The sequence below is a fragment of the Tenrec ecaudatus genome, chromosome 10, assembly GCF_050624435.1.
Source record: "Tenrec ecaudatus isolate mTenEca1 chromosome 10, mTenEca1.hap1, whole genome shotgun sequence".
Taxonomy (NCBI): Eukaryota; Metazoa; Chordata; class Mammalia; order Afrosoricida; family Tenrecidae; genus Tenrec; species Tenrec ecaudatus.
This window is the reverse complement of record NC_134539.1, coordinates 33,265,050-33,279,002: the sequence shown is the minus strand read 5'-3', so window position 1 is coordinate 33,279,002 and position 13,953 is coordinate 33,265,050. Positions and strand designations below refer to the sequence as shown.

General features: G+C 46.8%; 1 pseudogene; it reads left to right on the top strand.

Annotated features, from left to right (window-relative positions):
* Nucleotides 1–9,201: 9,201 nt before the first annotated feature.
* Nucleotides 9,202–12,441, top strand: LOC142458475 (olfactory receptor 13C7-like; annotated as a pseudogene).
* The last annotated feature ends 1,512 nt before the right edge of the window (nucleotides 12,442–13,953 follow it).

Genomic DNA, 13,953 nt, shown 5'->3' with positions numbered 1-13,953 from the left:
GGCTGGCCCGTGCTCAGTGTTGACAAGAGTCTCAGGGGAGTTGTCCAGGCCATCTTCTGCCTTCAGGAGTCCAGGATGGGGAGAAAGGACATGAGGCTGGTGTCTTCATGCCTGAGAGTCCGCAGGAGACAACCCACAGTTTCTGTCTGGTCCCAGAGACAACAATCACCCTGAGAATCTAGCTGCAGCTTCCAGTGCCTCTTCTGACACCCCAGTATTGTCTGGCTTTGAGAGGCTTGTTGTGGCATCCCTCCCCTCACCACCTGGGTGGGGTCTTGCCATACCGATCCCCCCCACCTCCCCTGCTGCTCAGTCCCTTTCCAGCTTTCCCTTCAGAGTGAACAGAACTCCGGGAGCACACAGTGACAACGGACTCTGGAGCAAAATTCAGATTTCTGAAAAAGACCAGGCTTACTGGATTGAAGGAGACTGAAGTGAACCCCAAGACTATCATCCTAAGATATCCTTTTAACTTGGAACTGAAGCTACTCCCAGCCAAATAATACATTATTCTGTAAAGTCTATCCCCCCTGAGGAGCATGCTCCCCTATACCATTAACTGTGAGACCAAATGTTGTGTTCCCCGCAGAGTCAACGTGAGGAGGCAAGGAAGCTAAATGGGTGGACACAGAACACACAGAAACAATGAGGATGAGAAACGCTGGGGACATTGTCACCCGAGTCACAGAAGAATTTGTAAAACCTGTGACTGGGGAAGCTTACTGTAAAGTTACTCTAAACTTTCACCTAAAATGCAATAAAGTATATGTCATTGTTTTCCAGTTCCTTTGACATAGCACACTGATTTCTAGAAATTGAGTCTAGAAAGATAATTAGAGGTGTAATAAAAGAGGTGAAAAGAAGGATATTAGTCTCAACATTATTCATTGCAACAAAAACGTAATAACTTAAATGCCAACCATAGAAAAATGCACAAGGATATCCTGGTTTATTGTTAGATTTATTGCAGTCATTAGAAATCTTAAATGTTAAAGAATCTTTGACAATGCAAACTATTTCTAGTGTGTCTAGAAAACAAAAGTATAACACTTAATTTTTATTCACTATGATCCCAATTTTATTTTTAAATTATTTTTTCATATGAGGTATGTATGTATATGGTCAACTGAGAAAATATTGAAATTGTCTATGGTTTTGTCTTGCTCGATTCCACAATCAATGCTCATGGAAGTAGCAGTAAACAAAAACCAAACGATCATTGCATTGGGTAAATAGGCTGCACACAACCACTTAAAAGTGTTGAAAAGCAAGATGTTACATTGCGAACTAAGGTACACTTGACCCAAGCAAGTCATGTTTTCAATCACCTCCAATGCATGTGAAAGTTGAACATTGAAGGAGGAGGACAAAAGAATGATTGATGCATTCGAATTATGGTGTGGGTAAGGAATATTGACAGTACCATGGACTGTCAAAGGCACCAACAAATATGTCTTGGAAGAAGTACAGCCAGAATGCTCCTTAGAAGCGAGTATAGCTAGACTTTGTTCAAGTACTTAGGACGTGTTCTCAGGAGAGATCAGTCCTCGGAGAAGGACATCACATTTGATGAAGTGCAGGGGCAGAAAAAGGGGAAGGCCTTTGACAAGATGGATGGGCACAGTGGCTCCATAAAAACATGAGTCCCATAGTGAGGATGGCGCAGGACCAGCTGGCATCTTGTTCTGTTGTACAGCGGGTCGCCGTCAGTCGGGACGGACTCTATGGCACCCAGCAAAGACGATTGGACATGACATCCATTCCCAGTTGTTCCCGCTGATACAACCTTACAAGTAAGTAGTATTGCTTAATGACAATGTTCAATGTAGTCTAATTCTTCTAAAATAAATATACTCTGACCTGAAAGGGGAATAAAAAGGTTATTTTTATGAAATAGCCGCACCTTGGCTCCAGGTGGAGGACGGAGTAGAAGAGCTGCAGACAGGGGAAGTCAGGAGGCTGTTACTACTAGTAGCCCAGGCTGGTAATGAATCCTGAGCCAGGTGGGCAGAAGAGGAGAGAAGGAAGAGGTCAGAAAGTGTTGGGATAGTTCTGGAAGGAGGGTGAGGGAGAGAGAGACAGAACTCTGGACTGAGGTCCTGGGTTGGGGCTTTATTGACAGGGAGTAGAATGCCCACTGAGATACTGAACTGGGAATCTGGGAAAAGCATGGATGGAGGCTGGAGATAATGAGTCTTAGACTCATAGCAAGAGGATGCTCTTCCATGAGGACTTAGAAAATCAATCGTAGTAAGCAATGTTCCATGAGTACTTAGAAAATAAATCACAGCAATCAAGCTTCCGTTTTATTTTTTTAACTTTTTTTGGTCAAAATTCCAAAAGGCAAATCTGCACAATGTGAGAGTTTGCAGCTTCTGTTGCTTTATTCAAAGTCAGTTTGTCATCCCTAAACTGCGTCACCTTTCCCATCATATGTGTGTCGAAGTTGTATATCCCTTCACCACACTTAGTCAATCTATATGCGAAGCAAGTCACCCAAGAAGCTCAAACTATATGGAGGTGAAGAAGACATGGGGATCGGAGGAAAACTCATTGACAACTACTGGCGATATGCAGATGGTTGTTAACGATATGCGGACACAAACTTCCTGGCTGAAAAGGCGGAAGGCTTGAAGCACTAATTGAGGAAACTCAAAGGCTACAGCCTTCATTCCAGCTCAACTTACAGAAAACAACTGTCCTCACCATTGGGCCAATCGGTAACATCATGATACACGGACAAAAAGCGAAAGCTCTCAGGGATTTGTTTTTACTTGAAACCACAATCAATGACATTGAGAGCTGCAGCCAAGGCATCAAGTGGCGCACTGTATTGGGTGAATATGCTGCAAAAGACTCCTTTCAGATGTTAGCAAGCAATGAAAATTAAGGCGAACCTGATCCAAGCCCTGGCCCTGGCATTTTCTAGTGTCTCATTTGCATGTGAAACTTGGGCAAGGAACACAAAGAGGACGAAACAATGGAAGCAGCTGAATTATGGGGATGAGAGAGAATGTTGGCCATTCATACCATGGACGTCCAGAAGAATGAACAAAGCAGTCTTGGCAGCAATACACTCACATGGGTCTTTGTAGGCAAGGAAGGTAAGGTGTCCTCTGGGGCTTGTTATCAGGAGGGGTCTGTCCCTGGAGAAAGATAGCAAGCTTGGTCAAGCAGACGATCGCTGTTGGAGGGGAAGCCCCCCGAGGGCATGGGTTACACCTTGTCTGTACTGATAGGCTTCAGTGCAGCGATGAGTGTGAGGGTAGCACACAATGAAGCACTGCTCCTGTTGTTCAGCAGGCTGCTGGGAGCGGGCGGGGACTTGCCTGGCCCTCGTGAAAACCTCACCGCACAAGCTGTGTTAACTTGTGCTTCTTTCCCGTAAAGACAAGGAAAGAAGAGAGGGTGGGGGGAAGGGGAGGAGGGAGAGCGGGAAGAAGAAGACCAAGGAAGGAAGGCATAGAAAACAAGAGAAAGTAGAGGAGGGGAGAAAGAGAGAGGTGATTTGGAAAAGTCAGGGAAAGGAAAGAGAAAGAAAAACACTTTTATGACGTTCTCAGGGCTGCAATCCTGGAAGGAGACAAGAAAGTGTTTTCTCAGCCCGTTTCAATGTCCAGGACACCCAGGCCCAGGAAGGAACAGCCATGCCAGAGCCTGTGGGCTCCTGGGCAGGACACTAAAAGAAGGGGAAGTCACCAGACCATCTTCCCAGCAGGCTCTCCTCTGCCCACCTCCCCCCAGCAAGACCTTCCAGGAACCAGCAGGACATAAATCTCGGGAGGCTCTGAGCCCGGGCTCGCAGATGCCAAACTTTGAGACTTGCTGTCCTTGCGGAGTTTGAACTTTCAACTGGGCAGGGACCATGAGGTCCCTGAGAGCACCCAGCTGTGCCTGTGGTGAGAAACCAGGAAAGGATCCTCAGGACCCCTCTGCCCCAGCCCAGCCCAGCCCAGCCTGCCTGCTCGTGATGAAGCCAGTCCTGCCCTCTACAGTCTCAACCTCCCAGTTGCTGCCCTGGAAGCAGGTTGCAGCCACCTGCAGGCACTTGTGCCACTGGGCCCCCTGGGGAGGAGGTCAGAAGCTGCTATCTACCATGACCTTTGTTCTCATTGAATATTTTTAAAGCAGAGTGCCAGAAAAACTCCTGCACCCTGCGCACCGTGTAGCCGGCGCTCCTAGCGGTGCCTTCTCCCCACGACTCCTTGCACCTCTTCAGCATACAGCGATTTTTGGAAAAGTTCCAGCTTTAAGGAAGCCCTGACCCAGATCCAGGAGCTGAAAGAGAAGGCCATGGAGTTGCTTAAGGAGTTCATCCAGCAGGGCTCAACCTGGCTTGAGCTCTCGTGACCAAGCAGCCAGACTATGACCTGGAGACCCTGGTAGACAAAGCAGATCCCCTCTCGCTGAGCTTGCCCAGCACTTTTCAGCCGTGCAAGGTGTCCTCCAGGTCCCGCACCTGACCATGCAGCTGGAAGAGTGGCCCACCAACAAATCGGCAGCAAGAAGTGGCCCCAGGGATGACTGCAAATAAAACTAAAAGTTTTCCACAAACTTTGAAGCCCCCTTGTATATCTATCACACAACTTTTGCCCGTTCAATTATTTATAAGTGTAAGCATTATTGACATCAATTACAAGAGTCCATGTCGTTTTTCCATCACCACAACCCTCCACCACTGCCACCACCTTCTCTATACTGAGCCTAGTGACCACTAATTAATTTGATAGCTATTATTTATAAATATGATTTAAGAATCAGAATCTCTGCTTGGGAGAAGGGACATAGGAATAATAATAACAGCTACCATTCATGACTACTTAGCATGAATATATGTAGCTCCATGCTGAGCACTTTGCAGATATTAGCTCACTGGATTCGCAAAACAACCCCACCAGGAAATACCATTATCATCTCCACACTTACAGGTAAGCAATCTGACGCTCAGAAAATTGGTAGCAGAGCGGGGACGTGGACACTGTTTGATGGGACTCCAAAGGTCACATCAGGCATTTGAGGGAAATTATAACAGAAGCTTTCTTCTTGTTATGCCTCCCTTTCTTTTCAAATAACCCCTGAATCATAAAAGCAATATTAAAGGCCTATAGCTAGATTGATAGGCCTGTGAAATTGATATTTGATCTTAGTCTTGCCAAGTAGGCTGAGGTTGGGCATTGCTGGCAAGATGTGAGGAGAGATTTCAGGGATGGTAAGGTGTCATTGTTGCTATTCACTGCCTTGGATCGGGACCTGATCTGTGGGGACTCCATGCACAATGGAAGGATGTCCCTAGTCCTGTGCGGTCACCCTGACCAGCCACAGATGGTCTGCTGTGACCCACGGGTTTCCGCTGCCTGATTTTCAGAAATAACTCACTTGGTGTTTCTTCCTAGTCTGGCCTAGTCCAGGAGTTCTGCTGAAATGTGTTCGTCAACATTGCTTGAAATACAGGTATGTTACCCTGAAGCAGCACAGCCAATATACTCAGGCCAAGTTAGAGGAAGAACTCCAAACTCCAAACTCATTGCTATTGAGTCGATGCCGACTCATAGTGACCGTCTAGGACACGGTAGAACTGCCCCCCGTGGTTTTCCAAGACTGTGACTCTTTCTACCCTGGAGCGTCTGATGGTTTCAAAGTACTGACCTTGAGGTTAGCTGCCCAATGCATAGCCACTAGCCACCAGGACTCCCCCAGAGGAAGAAAGAGACGTTTGTTTAGACTGTACCATGAGGAGGCCAAGGGCGCTGCCGTCTCTTTTTGTGGTGTTCTGTTTGAAATAAGAATGCTTGGAGACTACACACTTTTTGAAGGGCCCTGGAACATAGTTGCTACTTGTTCAGCTGTGATCCTCAAGGTCAGCAGTTTGAAACCATGAGCTGCTCTTCAGGAGAAAGGCTGGACTTTCTACTCCCATAGGCAGTTACAGTCTTAGAAATTCACAGGGGCAGTTCTACCCTGTCCTATAGGGTGGCTATGAGTCGGCATCAACTCATAGGACAGTGAGTTGAGTCACTGTATATGCCTTTTACTTGTATATGCCTTGGGGACCCACGGGGCTTATTCAGTGGCATTGCTTTGCTTCTAAAAGGTGTTGAATGGGAGAGTGAATTTATTTTTGGAGACAAGCAATGTCCTTTCCCTCCATGAATCTGCTTTGCCAGGATGTGACAGATGTGTAACATTGGCAGAGAGATGCTAACATTGCTGTCTGAGTGTACTATGACACTCCCTTGTGCCCAAACAGTGAGGATATTCATGGTGCTGAGCAGTAGCTCTGGATCTCCCCCATCTGAGTATGAAGTAGAAGGAGATGTGGGAAGATGGGTTGTATGCATCTGAACACTTGATGTTGCTGCTGCACGGTGCTCCCCTGTGTCTTCCCCCACCATACTGACTGGTGACTTTCTGATAGTGGACTTTGAGGAAGATGACAGGGAGCAGAGGCCCAGAGCCCTCACAGCAGACATCTAGCGAGTCATTTTTAAAGACTAAGATTATGAGGCTGTACAAGAGAGCACCCCAAAAATCCAGGAAAAAAAGCTCTACTGGGCAAACCTTTTATAATACGTATTTTTCCTGCTAGGCAAGCATAGAGCAACTCACTCTGAGTTAGTGCACCCAGTGGCATCACCTGGAAAGGTTCTCTCTGGTCACAGTGAATTTTTTCATGAAATGTTGTTTACTGCTCAGGAAAAATGCCTCAGATACTCTTGCAATGTTGAACACAGCTCACAAAGACAGTGTTATGAGAAAAACTCAAGTGTACGAGTGGTTTTCTCATTCAACAAAAGTGAAATGCCAATTGATGACAAACCTCGTTCTGGATGTCAGTCAACTTCCCAAATGGATGAAAATGTCGACTTGTAGTGCATTTAGAGTTTATTACACCAGGTCAGACCATTAGTCAAGCTTTCTGTTTAGAGGAAGATTGCATAACAGCGTGCAACAAAAGAGACTTGATTTGTGGCAGATGGGGGACTGCTTTTGCCACCACGACAATGCACCTGCTCACGCAGCCATCTCAACGCACCAGTTTGGGGCAAAAACAGCTTGCCCTTCTTGCCCCACACACCTGATTCCCCTGATCTCGCTCCATATGACTTCTTTTTGTTTTCATGAATGAAGAGGGACATGAAAGGACAGTGATTTGATAACATGGAAGAGGTGAAGAAAAAAACGAGGGAGGTGCTGTCAGCCATTCAAACAGATGAGTTTGAAAAATGTTTCCAAGACTGGAATCACAGATTTGACAAATGTATAACATATAATGGAGAGTACATTGAAGGTAATAGGTTGTTTTGTATAAAAATTTAAATACATAGCTTTGAAAAAATACCGTTTGGGGACTACCCCCTTATAAGTATAAATTATTAAAACATCTTGTGGACATCAGTCAGTGTAAGACATGAAAAATGATAATAAAGTATCAAGGGATAATGAGGGAGGCAGAGTAGGCTGGGAAGGGGAGAATTAGGAGCTGATGCCAAGGGCTCAAGTAGAAAGCAAATGTTTTGAGAATGATGAGGGCAACAAATGAACAAATGTGCTTGACACAAGGGATGTATGTATGGATTTTAATAATAGTTGTACAAGCCTCCAATAAAATAATTTTTAAAAGAAGAGGTGAAAGAAAAAACGAGGGAGATTCTGTCAGCCATTCAAACAGATGAGTTTGAAAAATGGTTCCAAGAATGGAATCACAGATTTGACAAATGTATTAAGTGTAATGGAGAGTACTTTGAAGGCGATGAGGTTGTTTTGTAAGAATATTTAAATACATAGCTTTGAATATATATATACATACATATACATATATATATCCCATTGGGGGGGGAGGTACCCCCTCATATGTTCCTGCATAGGGCCTTGCCACCCTGACAGCTGCTCGCTGGTGTCCCAGCCTGTGCCCGTGTTGCAGAGTCAAAGTTTGCAGTAATCTGGAAGCAAGGTGTTCTTAGGACACAGATTCTGCTGGTGCCACAAGCTTGTGGCCTGGTGAGCTGGTTCTACTTTCCACAAATGTGATACAGTCAGACCCATATTTGTGAGGAAACCCTACTCTCCAGATCCAGTACCCTCAGAAAGAACAGCTGTTATTTCAGACAGAAGCCTACTCCCTCCCTAGGCTTTTCTCTAGCAATCACAGTGGTCTGTGTAAGGTGGTGGAGGCAGGGCAGGATCCGGATAGGATAATTGGGACCAAGGTCTTGGTAGAACAGCAGGGCGTGGGAGGGTGACAGTGATGAAGCTGTTTGTCTCCAACAAGTCACTGACTGCCATACTCGGCAGGATGAAATTCATCGGTGTCCGTTCCGGGGAGGCATCTGAGAAGGCTGCACAGGAAAGGTGGTGTGTGAGCGGAGCTTTGAAGGGTGAATGGACAATAAAGACCAGTCCTGCCTGGGGAGAAGGCGTGAGAAGAGAGGCAAGCTGAAAGCAAGGTGGTGGGCTTGATGCCAAAATGGGGAGTGGTCTGTGAGATGATGCTGAAAGGCAGGAGGGCAGGCTAGAGCCTGGTCAAAGAAGACCTCATATACTCCATCATGGCGACATGGTCTTTGGTTGGAGACGCGAACAAGAGACAGAAATGCATAAGCGGGCGGTTTCCCTCTCGCTGCACACATGTGCCCCATTGAGAATTGAAGACCGACATAGGTCTTTCTATAACAACAGCCCCAGCCCAGCCCCCATGCCCCTGTAAAGACCAAGCCTGGGGGACACTGAGGACTGGAAAGAGGATGCATGCGGACAAAGGCTTGAATTTCATATTAAGACGCCTGGGAGGTCAAGGTTCTGAGTGGGGGGGGGGGGACCTTCACACTTGTGAGTAAGAGATGAGTCCCGATCACATCCTCATCATTCATATTAATCACAATATCCTCCCCTAAAGGTGCTGCCTTAAAGTTACCTCTTACAAGCACGTGGCTAATTGCTACCTGGCCGGCAATCTTTATCTACAGTTGCAGACATATTGTTCCTGCTCTCCTTGCTCAGGGGACAGACACCCCCCTCTACTTCCCCCAACACTAGTGTTAGGTTACTCCTCCACTAAACTCAGGGACCTCTAGGGCTAGGGTACAGCCTACTGCATTGTGTATGTGGTTACCTGTAAGTAGGGCGCTTGGGTGCCCCAAGACTATATAAGTTGATGTTAACAATACATTCACTCTCTCCTGCTCAGACCTGGTTCCTGAAGCCATGGAGGAGGTGAGCACCCCCAACACTTTTTTCTGTCTCATAATTTCTTCCCTTCAATTACACAATCGGCCTCTAGGACCCATCAGGATGTGGGACTGGATCCCACACAAGCCCTTATAATTCTTTCTAGATTACAGGTTTCATTTTGTTACTACTTCTTAGACTCAAAGACAACCAGCCTTTGAACATTCTAGAATCCAGAGAGAAGAAGAGATGCGTCCAAAGCCACCAAGGGACTAAGTGAAGGACTGTGAACTCCACGTGGGCAGGCACTGCCTCTGCCTCCCTGTATTCCAGCCTCTAGCACAGGGTCGTGGACCACTTGCTCAGTGAGTAAATGAACCAATCATCACAACCAGGCCAATGGTTGGGGTTGGTTTTGTTTTTCCTCCTAACCTCATTAAAAGAACCCTGTAGGAAAAGTTCATGTGGTTAAGATTAAAGGATCGTTGCTGACTCCATGAACCTACTTCCCTGTCTGTTCAAGACACGGCTCCATAAAGCATCCAGATTCAGGGTGGAGGACAGGAAGCCAGTGTCAGTTTGGGGGTTGGGGGCTGCTGTGAAAGACCTTTGGTGTACAAGGTGCAGACCCAGCAGGTGCCTTTTAGCTAAAGATGCAAAGTTCACATCTGGAGTCTGTATAACAACGAATGATTGTGTACCCTGGGCAGCTAACAAGCAGGTGCAATGCGTATGTCTCATGTGAGCTACCAAGCAGACCCATTTTTTCAAGGAGGAATCTCAGAGAGGTCAAGTAACTTATCCAATTACACACAGCTAGCTCGTGCCAAACTTCAGATACAAAGTTGGATTTTTGAATCATGATCCAGCATTCATGAGTGACTGTTATTGGCAGGACTTTCTGTACGAAGCTAGAAGGGAGAAGACGGAGCCCTGCCATCCGGTATACACCGCCACGATGGGATGAGGAGAAGGTGGTGGGACCACCAGAAGTTGGCAGGTAACTCTGCAAAGGGCAGGAGGTCTAGGAATGAGGAACCATGGAGTTGGGCTCTGATGATTGAGCAGGATGCCTCCACAGGGTGGGAGGGAGGACAGCGAAGGGAACTTTCTGGACAAAAATGTAGAACTAGGGAAAGCAAATGTTTATTTGGGAGAGGGGGGCCTGTAGTCTCCTACAGGTGGCAGCTGCAATCAAGTAAGAGGAATGGGGAACAGAAAAACTGCCAGCCTGAAGGACAAGTGGGGCTCCAGGACCCTGGCCTCCCTGGCAATTCAGGAGGGAAGGGAGAGAGGAGGTGGGGGTGCATCCGCTCAATGATAAAAGTTCATACTCAACTCCTACTTCTTCAGATCAGGGATCTCCTGAGCTATGAGACAGCTTTCCTCTCCTCACAGGATTGCTGTGCCTTGGGGACACTTGGGTTCCCTCTTGTGATTCCCTGACACTGACTTCTCTCAAGGAGGCAGTGGGACCAGCTCAGAACAGCAAGGTAAGTTATCTTGGAGCAAATGTAGCCTCTTTCCACTCTCAGGCTCTAAAGGTCGTCAATGAGAAGCCATGTTGCTGCCAGGTTAGAATCAGACTGTCCTCCTTGTGTGGCATCATTGTCAATACCATTTCTCCTAACAAGCAACATGGAAACCAAAAAATGAGTCACGTGGATTTCATGACCAGGAGCTAGATTAAGATACGTATCTTGTTACATGTCCGTTAAAAAGGAATTGATAGTCTGTGATTCCTTAAGGCAAGATGACCACAGATCATGTTTATACGTTCAGTGGAACTTCAATATGCCACCTTTAGGAGCCAAAAGAACTAGGTCATCCATCTAGTACTCATTTGCCTTTGAAAGTTCCTGTCACCTAATTCAGGGAAGAGGAGAAGCACTTGGGAAGATGGAATCTTTTCCCATTCATTGTTCTTAATCAGTAGTCCTAGTACTTAAAATATATTTAGCAAACAGTGGGCGCTCAATAAATATTTCATGAATGAAGTAGGGTTTGATATACTTGGGATCTAATTCAACAGTTTGGAGTCATAACTATAAGAAACGTTTCCTTTTAACAGCCCAGAGAGCTTTTTATTCCAAAGGAGCGTGTCAGATAGGAACTGCCGTCTATTGTGGAACTCCATCTGGGGAGAACAGACAGGTTCCTGAACTGGAATGTACAGTATCTTCTCCTAACACAAGTTGGTAAAACTGCAGAGCTGACAGGACCAGCTTCCAGAGCTCATGTCCAACTCTCTCACCACACAGATGGTGAAACTAAACTCCAAAGATGAGGATGACCTGCACCAGGTCATACGTCCAGATGACTTGACTCCCCTGTCAGCCAGGGATTTGTCCAAAGCCCACTTGGGAAAGAAGGAAGAATGATGGATGGGGCAAACCAGACAATCAACAGGGTGTATGTTCTGTTGGGGTTCCCTGAGCACCATAACCTGGAGTTGGTCCTGTCTCTGCCTTTCCTGGACATCTACTCCATGAATTTGCTGGCGAATTCCCTTCTCATAGGGCTGAACTTGCTGGACCCCCGCCTACACAGCCCCATCGTACTTCCTCCTCAGCAAATTAGCCTTCAAGGACATCCGAGGCAGAAAGTCCAAGGAACCATCTCCTTCCCCGGCTGTGCCCTACCGATGTAGCTGGTCCTGGCTGTGATGGCATATGACCGTTATGTGGCTCTCTGCCAGCCACTTGGGTATCCAGAGAGCATGAGTGTGCCGACGCATCTGTGCATGGTAAGCGTGAGCTTGGGCATAGCTTTTCTCTCCTGGTCTGGCACCTCCCCCTCCGTGGCCACAGTGTCATGAACCTCTTCTGTAGCTCTTAGCCATGGTGAAGCTGGCATGTGGTGACACCTCCCTCAGTGTGCTGGCAATAATGGTGACCACACCTTTTGTCCCACTGACCCCACTCCTGCTCATCTCTCTGTCCTACATCTTCATCCTCGCTGCCACCCTCAGGGTACCTTCTGCTGCAGGCCGGCGCAAAGCTTTCTCCACCTGCTCCGCCCACCTCCATGGTGGTGATTTTCTACGGGACCATCTCCTTCATGTACTTCAGGCCCAAGGCCAAGGACCCTGACTCGGACAAGCTTATTGCCTTGTTCTGTGGGCTTGTGATGCCCTCCCTGAACCCCGTCATCTACAGCCTGAGGAACACAGAGGAGAAAACTTCCCCCCATAGCTTTGCTGAAAAGAAACCTGTTCTTCAGGAAAGTGTCCCAGTGTTCATGCTGCGCTCCTACCTGTCCGTCAGGGTGAGCTAGGCTATGCTGTAGTAATGGCCTCATCGTTTTCGTGCCGTGCCGCCATGAAGGTTCAAGCTTAAGGCTCATTGGATGGTATGTGAGGGTTATGCTCTGACTCACCACATCTTTATCCCTCTGGGAATCAGGGAGACGAGGCAGCTAGCATCTGGAACATTACAATTTTTCCTTTTGTTATTATGACAAAAAGAAAAAAGAAGTGACGAGGCATGCACTTATTCTTAATGTTTACCCTCAGAAGCCTCATCTATTTTCCACTAGTGTTTCATCAGCCCATGCAAGTCTCATGGCCTCATCTAACATCAAAGAGGCAGGGAGTGCCTAGCTGGCATGTGACCACACGGAGAGAAAGGAGCAAGCGAATGAGGTCCCTACCATCCCAGGGACCCCAAGAGTTACTAGAGATTCTGCTTCCTTCCCCTGCCTCCTGATCCTTCATGCTGAGTGGAAGGTTATTCATCTCGTGACAGCCTGGACTATGAACACATACTTCGGTTACACCTACGTTTCCCCAAAATTCCCTTTCCAAGAGCACTCAGAGTTAAGGTTGATTACAAGAGAACGTTTCGTGGGATTTGAAAGGTAAACGTGGAACAGTGACTGCATTTTAATGCTCGGGTCAGTTGCAGGCACTTGAAATGATGGACATACACATTTTGCCACCCATTTGCTACATCACCTTGTTAGGACGGGTCAGAAGCTCGGTCCTCGGCTCCTGGGGCCGCACCAGATCTCTTTTGTCGGCTCTTCCGAATCCTGGGACAAGTACATCTTCATGGGGAAGAGCAGCAGCACTTTCTTTAGGCCTCCCGTGTCATTGAGGTTGAGTGAGAGAGACACAAAGTCCAGTCTGTCCTCACAGGTCCTAATGTATCTTTACTCCCCTAACCTCACACATAACTTTCCTTCCAGACTGGAAGCCTAGCTGACCGACAACAGGCACAATTCCAAACGTTGAGGCCACTGTTACGCATAGACTTCACCAACTGCTGGCCCAATCGATTAAGGTCCATTCGGCTTAACAAACCCTGTATGTTACTCACAGTGGTGCTACAACTTAGCGAAATGCCAACTATTTAATCACCTCTGGTCAGGAACTCTTGATGAGTTCCCATTACCAGAGCAGAAATCCTCATTCTTCCTCTGGTCCTCACTGTCCTTCAGAGCCTGGTCCTCATAGAGCTTTTTAAGTATAATTTGTATTGGGATACAGTTCACCTCTCATGCAATCCAATAGTTTCATCATGTCAGGAAGAGTTGTGCAGTCATCACCGCAAGTTTAGAACATTTTCTTCTTTCTCATATTTATTGTTGTTAGTCCCCAGCTCCCCTGCCATACTCCTGGGTAACTAACCCGGCTGCTGACTATAGATTTACTTATCCTGGATTTCACATACAGGGGAAAAAAGACCCATAGAAAACAAAATCAAGACGCAAACAAACAAAAAGCTAGCAACAATGATCAGGCACTGGTGATTTCTTCACCACAGCTTGCTATAGCGCCCATACCTT